This window comes from Arvicanthis niloticus, chromosome 4, assembly GCF_011762505.2.
Source record: "Arvicanthis niloticus isolate mArvNil1 chromosome 4, mArvNil1.pat.X, whole genome shotgun sequence".
Classification (NCBI taxonomy): Eukaryota; Metazoa; Chordata; class Mammalia; order Rodentia; family Muridae; genus Arvicanthis; species Arvicanthis niloticus.
The window spans coordinates 74,374,270-74,386,152 of record NC_047661.1 but is presented as its reverse complement, the minus strand read 5'-3'; the positions used below and the strand labels follow the sequence as shown (position 1 = coordinate 74,386,152).

Genomic DNA, 11,883 nt, shown 5'->3' with positions numbered 1-11,883 from the left:
CACAGACAAAAAGGAACTTAGGTGTGAAAAGATGTATTTTAGTTCCAGGCTACATTCCAGGTTATAGTCCATCACAGCAAGGATGCCAAGGCAGCAGAAACTTAGAACAGCTAGTCACATCACACACGGTCAAGGCAGAGCGGAAGGAATGTGTGGAGCCCACTTGGCTTACCTTCTCTATTCTTGCACAAGACCCAAGCGAGACTCAAGACACAAAGGAACAGTGCCTGCCTTGACATGAATGGTTTGGGGACTGACCTGACTGGGGCAATGAGGAAATAAAAACCTGACAGCCACATATGCAGACAAGCTAGGATTTGGTGGCCCCACACTCTGATGGAGACGCTACAGTAGCCAGGAAACTCAGTGCATTTATTATATACAGTGGTTATCCAGTTAGGGTTTCTATTGCTGTGATAAAACACCACGACCAAAAGCAAGTTGGGGAGGAAAGGGCTTATTTGGCTTCCATTCCACATTGTAGTTCATCACTGGAGAAAGTCAGGACAAGATCTCAAGCAGGGCAGGAACCTGGAGGCAGGAGCTGAGCCAGAGGCCATGGACAGCTGCTGGCTATTGACTTGATTATTATGGCATGCTCAGCCTGCTTTCTTATAGAACCTAGGACCACCAGAGACAGTACCACACACAATGGGCTGGGCCTTCCCCCATCAGTGACTAAGAAAATGCCCTAGAGCTGGATCTTATGGAGACATTTCTCAGCTGAGGCTCCCTCCTTTCAGATAATGCTACCTTATGCCAAGTTGTCATAAAACCCGTCAGCACAGCTGTGTATGGATCCCTGGGTGAATGAATTCCTGAGTGGATGTGTATTGCTGATAGAGGCATGATCATGCCAAGGACTCCAATGCTTCAGTGCCATAGGAGTGGCAAAGCCTTCCCCTGGCAAGGTTCAGATAAATGGCAGGGCTTTCCTTGGTGGTGGGAGTTAGTTACAGTTCCAGGATTGAACAGTGTGTGCAAAAATTACAACTGCAGTGTCCTTTCTGGATGTTCGCAGCCTGGGACCGCTCACCGGTGTACAGAGACCTATCAGAACTAGCCAACCCCATTCCCTGTGCTATTTTTAATAAACATGGCTAAAGTTCTGGATCATTATGGTAGTAGATGCCAATCTATTAGAGGGTACAAACCCCCCAGCCCCAGCTTTCTGGTATGTGTAGCTAGGATTTCAGGACATGGTACAGTTGAGTGAGCTTAATGAGATGTCATCCAGGAGGAGGAAGCAGCAACTAATGCTTTTGGCATTCAGTGTCAACATTAAACTCAGACCGGACAAAGGCCTTGCTGATCCCCTGAGCTTGACCTGGGCAAAGCCTTGCCATCCTGTGTGTCTGCAGGATTGGGGTCTTTGGCCTGCCCATGCTCGTGACAACAACACAAATCCACCCAGGGCTGTATCAGTTCCCCACAGTGCCACCTACATTCACAGTGGGTCTTCCCATGTGTGTTAATTAAAGGAAATTTCTCAAAGGCATGCCTACAGGTCAACATGACCTAGACAGACCCTCGCTGAGACTCCTCCCTAGTATATGTCAAGCTGACACTCAAAACTAACCATCCCACGACCCCACTGACAGGTAGCTAGATACGGGGGAATCAAAAAAACTGCAGCTACCGCTTGAGTTAGCTTGCCACATGATGAATCTGGGCATGTAAATGTGTGAACAAAGAGAGTGTAGTCTAATTAATAGCCCAGACCTTGCCAAGGTCTGTGGGTCCCTTGTTCTGGAGGGTGTCCCACGATGGTCTCCCAGCTGGGGACAGGGTGAGAGCAGGGAGGGCTCGCTACTGTCTCCACGATGCCTCCGGCCTGTGTCTCCACTGTCTGTAGGTCTCAGGCCTGGCCTGATGCGGGAGATTGGGGTCCAAGGACACAGAGTACCGGCAGGAGGGGAGATTGCCTGCCCCCACTGCTGCCTCCGCTCGCTCCGCTCACTGCTGCTGCCGTTGTCGATGACCCTGTCTCTCCGTGCTGAGCTGGTCCAGGCCCTGGCTGGGCCGATAAGAAGCCGGCTAGCTGGCAAGGAGGCAGCTTGGTGTCCCAGGTAGGTTCCAGGAGAGCAGAGCTCTCCCCAAGTGTTACAGCTCTTGTGACAGAAACTCTCGGACACCAGGATGATTCTTGAGTGCGCTCTACTTCCCCTAAATAGAGCCCTTATATAGAGTTTTGGGGTGGGTTAGGGTCTGGCAGCAGATAAAGCCTATTGGCTTGGTCTGAGAGGTTGGAGATACCTCATCTGCATATGGGAGAGCCTGAGGCACTGTTCCTCTTGACTGATGGTCAGCAACCTCTCTGTGCGAGGGGTTGTTGGAGGACTGAAGCTAAGTGAAAAAGAACCAGGGCTTGGGAGCAGAGGGAACTCCTGCCGTCCAACAACAGTCCGGGGTTCCAAGCTCATTCTCGACCAAGCACCCAGCTGCTTCTCACAGCCCACCGCCCTACAAAGGTTGAAGAAACACAGCTTTCTATTGCTGTGGATAAAACACCGTGACCTAAGCAGCCTAGAGATGAAGGAGTTTCATCTTACATTTCAGCTTACTCTAAGGTCACACTCTGTTTCTAAGGGAAGTCGGAGCAGGAACTTTAACAGGGTAGGAACCTGGAGGCAGGAACTGATGCAGAGACCGTGGAGGAGTGCTGCTTACTGGCTTGCTTCACAAAGTTTGCTCAACCTGCTTTCTTATAGCACTGAGGATCACCAGCTAAGGGATGGCATCACCTATACTGAGCTGGGCCCTCCCACACCAACCATCTGTCCAGAAAACGCACAACAGCCTTGCCTACAGGCCAATCTCAGGGTGGACAGGAATGTTCACTTGAGGCTCTCTTGTCCAATGACTCCACCTATATCAAGTTGACACAAAAAGTAGCCAGTACAGTCAGCATCCCCCACGAGGCCAGTACAGTCAGCATCCCCCACGAGGCCAGTACAGTCAGCATCCCCCATGAAGCCAGTAGCTACATCAGTCAGGCTAATGACCAGGAGACTGTCAAGAGAAGCAGAAATCAGAGACAGACAGAGTGAGGCTTCAACCACCCACCTAGTCCCTTAGTTGGGCAAGGAACATGTGAACAATACATGATTATCCTCCTGGCTAGGGCAGAGGGCAGGGAGCAGGCACAAAGTGTGTGGGCTGGCCTCTGGGTCAGGTTGTGAGGTACCTGGAGAATCAACCAATCTCAGTAGAAATGACTCATCTTTTCTGGTTTCTGCCAAAAGTTCCACAATAGTCCCTACAAGGTCTGTCTGTCTGACTCTGTCTCTGTCTCTCTCTGTCTCTCTCTCTGTCTCTCTCTCTGTCTCTCTCTCTCTCTCTCTCTGTCTCTCTCTCTCTCTCTCTCATTCCAGGCTAGCCTAGAACTCACTGTGTAACCCACTCTGGCCCTAACTCAAACTCACAGCAATACTGCTGCCTCAGCCACTCAAGATCTAAGATTATAGGTATGAGCCATCACTGCCTGTTAATTCCAAGAACTGTTGTCGTTGTTGTTGTCATCGTCGTCGTCAGCGATCTTTGACTCTTCTATCTTCCCCTCTCACCCCAAAGCATGTGCATTGGATCACAGACGAATCCTGCTGCATCTGGCTTTTTACATAGATAGAGGGATCCATTACAGATTGACAGGTTTGCTTAGAGGACACTTTCACACACTGAGCATCTCTCCGGCTCTCTGGTCCCAGGAATTCTTAAGTTGACTAGTATTGTTCCTGTCTAAGGCAGAGCCCCAGAGCAAGAAGAAGACTACAACCCAGATCAAGGACAGCAGAAGCAAGTGAAGAGCACTGGGTAAGAAGGAAGGAACCTAACAGAGATGAACTGGTGGGTAACTTATATGTTTAGGAATATTACAGAAATCCAACAGCAGAGGGCGCTAGAAAACTGTCTTGGGCTATTGGCTTCTAAAAGCTTGGAAAAGCAGCTTTCTTTCCAAAGCAATGAGCAACAGAAGGCGTTGAAGAGAAATCCCTACACGAGGTTATTGAGAGTTGGGGAAGTTGCTCAGTGGACAGTGCGCTGGTCTGGCACACACACACACACACACACACGCATGTGCACGCACGCACACACGCACCCACGCACAAGCTGAATGCATTTCAGAAGTACGCTTCCTTACCAGAAGCCATTGCCTTGCTGCATAGCCTGCAAAGGATAGCAAATGGAGGTTGAGGTCTCTCTCTCTCTGACCAGAGTCTGAGGGCACAGTAGCTGCAACTAGTGTGGTTAAAAGCAGGCTGGAGAGATCTAGACCACGGGGTTATCAAGAATTCAAATGGCAACCTATAGAGGCACAGGACTTAATGAGGTTTAAGGAAGCAGTAACGAGTTATGGCTTACCCTTGTTGTATTCCAGACACTTAATAATTGGTCTACACATAGTCATATAACTCCAAAAGATTGGAAAGATTTGGTAACAGCCATCCTAGAGCCTGACCCTCAATTACAGTGGCTGGCATGGTGGAGAGATGAAGCTTCAATCGTGGAGCAACCAAATATGACTAGAGATATTGATACTGTCCATGATCATTTACTAGGTGAAGGGCCATATTCTGGATTGAGAGTTCAGATTGCCTTTGATGATGCTGTCCTAGAAGAATGTTGTACAAATAGCCTTAAACGTTTGGGACAAGGCTGAACAACAGAGACAAGCTGAGTCATTTAAAATGGTAACTCAGGGTTAAAATAAATCTTTCACTGACTTTTTACAAAGATTAACTGTAATTTTTTCAAATCCTATTTTTTTTTTTTTTTTGAGACAGGGTTTCTCTGTGTAGCCCTGGCTGTCCTGGAACTCACTCTGTAGACCAGGCTGGCCTCGAACTCATAAATCCTCCTGCCTCTGCCTCCCAAGTGCTGGGATTAAAGGCGTGCGCCACCACCGCCCGGCTCAAATCCTTTCTTAATGATGGTTCTTAACCTCTCCTTTAACCCATCACCCACCCAGAGGTAATAGAAAAGAAAGGATATGGGAGAAGTGGACCTGTTTAGAAAGACTCTTTGGAGCAACTCCTGTCTGTGTCATCTGGAAATTGGCAGTTCAGTTCATAGTTCAGCGGCAGCTCGATCCACTCGAAAACACTTCATGGATACCCCAGCAGTCCAATTTGGTTGAGTTGGGATAGCAAACATGAATCAGCAGCAGTGGCCCTACCTCTGCAGGAGGGACCAGGAGGAACACCACACGTTCTCTCAGGGACGCTAGACCCACAAGCATTGTTTAGCTAACTCTATAAGCAAGACTAGCTCAGCCTCCACCAACTGTCCATGGAGTCCTATTTATGCCCTCTGTGATGGTTTGAACATGCTCAGCCTAGGGAATGGCTATTCAAGGGTGTGGCCCTGTGGAAACAGGTGTGTCACTGTGGGTGTGGGCTTTAAGATCCTCGTCCTAGCAGACTTCAGATGAAGATGTAGAATGCTCAGCCTCTCCTGCACTACACTGCCTGGATGCTCCCACCTTGGTGATGCCGGACTGAACCTCTGAACTAGTAAACCAGCCCCAATTAAATGTTGTCTTTATAAGAGTTGCCTTGGTCATGGTGTCTTTTCACAACAGTAAAACCCTAAGACACCCTCCAAACATCAGGTGTGCTCCACTGGTCTTGCCTCAGCACGTGCAGCTGTCTCAGCTGACACCACTGTGCCAATCAGCTCCAGTCCATGAAATTGGCAGTAAACTGCAGCACAGCACCAGAAGTTTTTTGGGCAGGTTTCTCTTTATGGAGTCCCGACAAATGCAGCTCAACTATACAATGTAAGGTGGACAAATACATGTGTGTTGTTAGCCTAAGAATCCTTCACCACGTGTCCTTTCATGTGCTTGGTTTAGCAGAACATCCTTTCCACCATGTCTTCTTCAGCTAAACGTTCCTTCACATGTTTACCCCAGCAAAACACCATCCAACCGACTTTCCAGAGAACCCTTAAGTTTCCACTTCAATTAACTACAGCTTTAAATAGAGCGATATCAGATCCAACTGCTAGAGAAATTTTAATTAAATCTTTAGCTTTTGAAGCTGCTAACGCTGAGTGCAAAAAGGCCATTAGATAGATCTTTAAGGGCCAGAGCAGCACCTCCTGATGAATGGATTAAAACTACTGCAGATATAGAGCTTAATGCTCTCAATTAAGTTACGGCTGGACAAACAATCACAACACAAAAAGCCTATCGCTGTGGCTGTGAAAGATCAAATCATTCCCTAAAGTAAACACTCAGTTCCTAAGGATAAATTCTTCTATAATAATGATTCAGGGAGAAATTTTCCTGTGAACTGTACAAGATATGGAAGGAGCAGTCATATGGCTTATTATGTAGGTCATCAAAGATTACAGACAAGGGATTCCTAGAAACAATGTTTGACAAAGGATTTGTTTAGACAACATTTCTTTTTTTTTTTTTTTCAAGTTTTTTTTTTTTTTAAATTGGATATTTTCTTTATTTACATTTCAAATGTTATCCCTTTTCCAGGTCTCCCCTCTGGAATGCCCTATCCCATTCCTCTCCCCCTAGACAACATTTCTAAACAATGTTTTTTTTTTTTTTTCCTGGAGATAACCCAAAAAGAAGGCTCCAGCCTTCTGGAATATGCTGAACATGTGGCAAAGGCAACACTGGACTAAGGAATGCAGATCAGCAAGGGACAAAAAAGGTAACCCCTTGTCAGGAAATGCCCCAAATTCATGTCAGCCAGTTCAGATCAACAGCAAGAAAAACTCATCTACAACACAGTTAAGCAGTACTGCTCTAAAACTAGACATTAAAAACCCAGATATCAAAACCAGAGCAGCTTCAGTAGATAAAACAAAAAAACTCCACAGAGATCAAGATACAGACACAGATGTAAGAAAGAGATGCTTAATAAACAGAAAGGGGGACTAAAGACTCCTCCCCCAGAGATAGATTATAAACTCAGAATGGAAGGCAGGAAGTGTGTTGCACTGGGGAAGAGAACAGTTTTATCAGTTTGGATTCCTTCCAAACTGATAAAAATCAGACTCGGCAGGGGGCTGGGGGATACCCCGGAGATCTTGGTTAGAAAAGAAAAAAGAGATCAGCAAAACCAACAAAGCAGGTAATAGATATGCTGATCCCTTTATACGGGAACAGTTCTGAGACAGGCTGAGAAATTAATGTCTATGTGTAGCCAATAAACCTTGGCTATGGAGTTCTCATGATGTATTGTTATATGCCATCCTTTTATATGGCATGGATGGAGAGTTATATTGCAGTTTGGTTATACTGTCCAAACTAACTTATAAAGAAAGACAGATAGATATCTTTCACCTGCTCAAAGATGGAAGCATCATCCTTGACTAATCTATGCACATTCCATATATATGTTATTACAGAAATGAGTGTTACTTGTGGGAGTTTCTATGGTTGCAGAGCAAAAGGATCTGACACCAAAGAAGACAAGACAAATAGCCCAAGTGACCCAGCCTCAGACTGCCTCAGTTGCTTTCCATCAAAACTTGCTTCCAGGACAACTTCAAAGCAGCTAGTGCACTTCATCCAGTCTTTCAAACTGTTCCAATCAGGACTTTATGTAAGCCTACATTTTCTCAGCATACAGAGAGTAGACAACAAATGTTACAGCTAACGTTCCTTCTTTCTCTCTTTCTCTCTTTCTCTCTCTTTCTTTCTCTCTCTCTTTCTTTTCTTTCTTTCTTTCTTCCCTTCTTTAATCATTTTGTTTATATTTCAAATGTCATCCTCCTTCCATGTCTCAGCTCCACAAACTTCTCACCCTATTCCCCTCCCTCTTGCCTCTAAGAGGGTGCTCCCCTCCCCTACCAACTCCAGCCTCACTCCCCTAGCATCCTCCTTCTCTGGGGCATTAAGCCTCCACAGGACCAAGCACCTCCCCTTCCAGTGATGCCAGATAAGGCAATCCCCTGCTACATAAGTATTGGGAGCCATGGACCACCCATGTATACTCTTCAGTTGGTGGTTTATTCCCCGTGAGCTTGAGGGGTCTGGTTAGTTGATACTGTTGTTCTTCCTATGGGGTTGTATTCCCCTTCATCTCCTTCAACCCTTCCCCTAACTCTTCCACTGGGATCCCCGGGCTCAGTCCAATGGTTGGCTGTGTCTGTATCTGTCTTAGTCAGGAGCTGGCAGAGTCTCTTAGAGAACAGCCTTACCAGGCTCCTGTCTGCAAACACATCTTGATATCAGCAATAGTGTGGGGGTTTGGTGTCTGCAAATGGAATAGATTGCACGATGGGGTGGTCTCTGGATGGCCTTTCTTTTAGCCTCTGCTCCATTTTTGTCCCTGCATTTCCTTTAGACAGGGACAATTTTGGGTTAAAAATTTTGAGATGGGTGGTTGGCCCCATCATTCCACTGGGAGCCATGTCTATCTGCTGGAGGTGGTCTCTAAAGGTTCTATCTCTCTGCTGTTGGGTATTTTGCCTAATGTCATCCCCATTGGGTCCTGGGAGCCTCCTGCATCCCTGGCATCTGGGACTTTCTAGTTCCTCATGTTCCCCACCCTACAACTTACTTTCTTAGGACTTGACCATTTTTCCAATTTCTCTTGGGCTCCCCAAAAAGGAAAGCAATGCCTCAAATCAGCAGGAAGCAATTTTAAGAGAATGACACCTCCCCTATTCCCAAGAGGCAGGGTGGATATTTTTGGTCATTCAATGGGTTATGAATATTTGTTGTCGTTTAGGGGGTTTGTTTTCAAGTTGTTAAATGGTCTTGATCAGGGAGAGAATAGGTATAGGAGGTTAGACTTAGGGATTTCTCTCTATTTCTTTTCTCTATCCTTCTTTCCTATGTAGGAGAAGTGTTGAAAAGAGAAAGGGGGTATAGGAATAATATAGAAATAATAGGAAAAAAGGATAGATTATTAAATTTACTCTTAAACCAAAAGGTATTCTATAAGCCAGTAATCTTACATTGGTATGGATTTTGTATATTGATACAGAATTGAAGTTATATTTTGTTTACATTGATATAAATCTTTGTATATTTATACAAATATTAAAATTATTTTATTATAACATACTGTATATTTTATCTCAACTCTTGTATAAGGTATTGAACCTATGCAGTTTATTTAAATAATACAAAGTTTAGTTCCAGTACTTTATAAGCTGCTATTACAAACTGTTTAGGATAAGTAAGTATTGCAAATTATAGTCAATCAAGCTCATGGTCATGTTAGACACTAGACTAGTTATCACAAAAATATGCTTCCTAGGTTGAACAGATATTAAATAGCTAGAAACAAGCAATGTTTGCCTGTTCAGATGTGTGATAGATAGATAGATAGATAGATAGATACATACATACATACATACATACATATATGTACATAGTATTCAGAGACCTACAGACTGTGGCATTTAAAGATGGTTTATTATTTTAAAGCTTTTTTCACAAAACATATCTGCTCCTGGCAACACCCCTATTCAACTTCAAAGAAGATGATGAGCATTGAAGAATCTCTTTATAGAGCCTGCTTCAAATATGGCCAGCTGCTACTGGGCAAGAACCTGCCCTTGCTTCAACTACTGACAGTATGCTGTTCAAACTGGACAACCATGAAGCAGGGAAGTGGACTGCTAGCATTTCCATGGACAAGACAGCCAAGTCCTTCATAGCTCCGGCTTCACAGAAAGTCTGTCAGATAATCTGGGCCAGAAGACTGGAGATGATATTCCTATGACTCAGAGGATTTAGGGTAACTGTCCAGACAGTCAGCTCTCTCTGTCATTTCTATAATTTTGGAAGCTGCTTGCCTGCACTTCCTGCATACTGAGGTAATATGTATTCCTTCTCAGGTCTCTGATGGGGTTGAAGACAAGATAGTTATAGTTTCACATATAAGTTTAAGTTGTTTAGGATCTAAGATGTTTTAGATTGGTAATACAAATTATGATAGAAATTGATTTAGGTACAGAACTCTGAACTCACCAAGATAGGATAGATAATAGAATATTTTCTCCAAGTTTGCCAAAACATATGAACTGGACATTATAGTGTAAATCTTACCTGTTAGTTTTTAGGAATTTGTTAATATTGTATATAGTTAGCTGATATCTGAGAAAGAGCCTTTCATTGGACTAAAAGGGAGAATTGTAGAGAGACTCTCTTGTGTACTATATGGTTACATCACTTATTAATTAAAAAAAAAACTATGGCCTATAGGAAAGGGGTGAATAGGGGTGAATAGTTGAATAGGGGTGTTGCCAGGAGCAGATGTCTTGTGAAAAAAAGCTTTAAAATAATATAGCATCTTTAAATGCCACATTCTGTAGGTCTCTGAGGTTTCTGAATACTATGTGTGTGTGTGTGTGTGTGTGTGTGTGTGTGTGTATGTATCGCATACTATAGAATAGAAGGTGGAATATCAGGTAGGCAGAAAGGATTCTGGGATAGAGCCAGGTGGGGAATACACCCTGGAACATGGAGGGGTCAGAATCACAGGAGCTAAGCTGAGGTACCCAGCCACATGGCAGAACTTAGATTAGAATACAGAGGTAATCAGTATATGTGCTAGTCAGGAAACAGCCAAAGCTTATGGCCAAGGTGTTTGTAAATAAAACTGAGTGTCAGAGTTGTTATTTTGGGAACTTGGGGCTGGGCAAGAAAACTCACATTTTACAGGTGGTGATTAAGAATATGAGATCAGTGAGAGAGCCCAGAGGGTTACCACATGGATGTGAGTTCAGTTCCCAGAACTCACTTGGTGAAAAAAGAAAATGGTTACCACAGATTGGTGTCCTTTGACCTCCACACAATGTACACACACACACACACACACACACACACACACACACACAAACACACACACGGGGAGAGAGAGAGAGAGAGAGAGAGAGAGAGAGAGAGAGAGAGAGAGAGAGAGGAACATGTACATTAAATCAGTAAAACTTTTTAAAAGAGTATAAAGTAGTAAGCATAGTGGGCAACAGTGGAAGTGGAAATATTGAGGTAGAAAGGTTTAAGGAGGGCAGGGAGATGGGGAAAGGGTTGGAGGAGGGGCAATCAGAATTAAAGATGTACAGAAAAGTCTTAAGGAAAGATGAAGTACTAAAAATAAAATAAAGGAGCGTGAGGGGCTGGGATGCAGCTGCTGGTGAAGTGCTTGTGAAGAGTTCATGAAAACCCCAGTTTTAGTGCCGAGCTCGCTGCCATCTGTAACTCCAGTTCAGGAGACCCAATGCCCTCTTCTGACCTCCAGGAGCACCAGGCAAACACACAAGCAAAACACTCATGAACATAAAACAAACAAACAAACTGTTGGGAGCCAACTTTAGCAGAAAGCGGCTAGATCAACTTTGCAGCCATCTGGAACCATATACCCTGACGAAAGATTTGGTTTTCAATAGCCTACAACAGCTGAAGCACATTCTGATATCCCACATATTTTGTGTTGCTGTTTACTGCCCCCAGCTGCAAGGTGCACTTGGTGGCCACGCCTGCAAGGCAATGCAGTTCACGTGCTGTCCACGTGCTATCTACACCATACATGCTTATAAGGCGCATGTGCTATCCACACCTGCAAGGCATTGAGGTGCACGTGCTGTCCACGCTATAGACGCCTGTAAGGCTTACGTCATATCAACACCTGCAAGGCACGTGGTATCCACGCGCCTACAAGGCACGTGGCAAAAGCCTATAAATAGCTCAGAATTCCCTTCAATAAACAAGACTTGATCAGAATCTCTGTCTTGTCTCCATTCTTCGAGTCTCTTCCCCTTTATCCCCACTCTCTCTCTCGCTAGACCCTGACCCTCGGACCGGAACGGGCAGTACGGGCTGCAACAACAAACAAACAAACAAACCCTGACTCTTAGGAGAAAAAAGGGATTTAAACTGAGATGGTATGTATGGGTTGATAA

General features: G+C 44.7%; 1 long non-coding RNA gene across 1 annotated transcript; it reads left to right on the top strand.

The window, feature by feature from the left end:
• The first annotated feature begins 3,263 nt into the window (after positions 1 to 3,263).
• On the top strand, positions 3,264 to 11,038 carry LOC143442053 (uncharacterized). The gene is made up of 4 exons (XR_013109945.1): positions 3,264 to 3,813; positions 6,577 to 6,674; positions 7,375 to 7,571; positions 9,407 to 11,038. It is a non-coding gene; the product is annotated as an uncharacterized LOC143442053 (long non-coding RNA).
• The last annotated feature ends 845 nt before the right edge of the window (positions 11,039 to 11,883 follow it).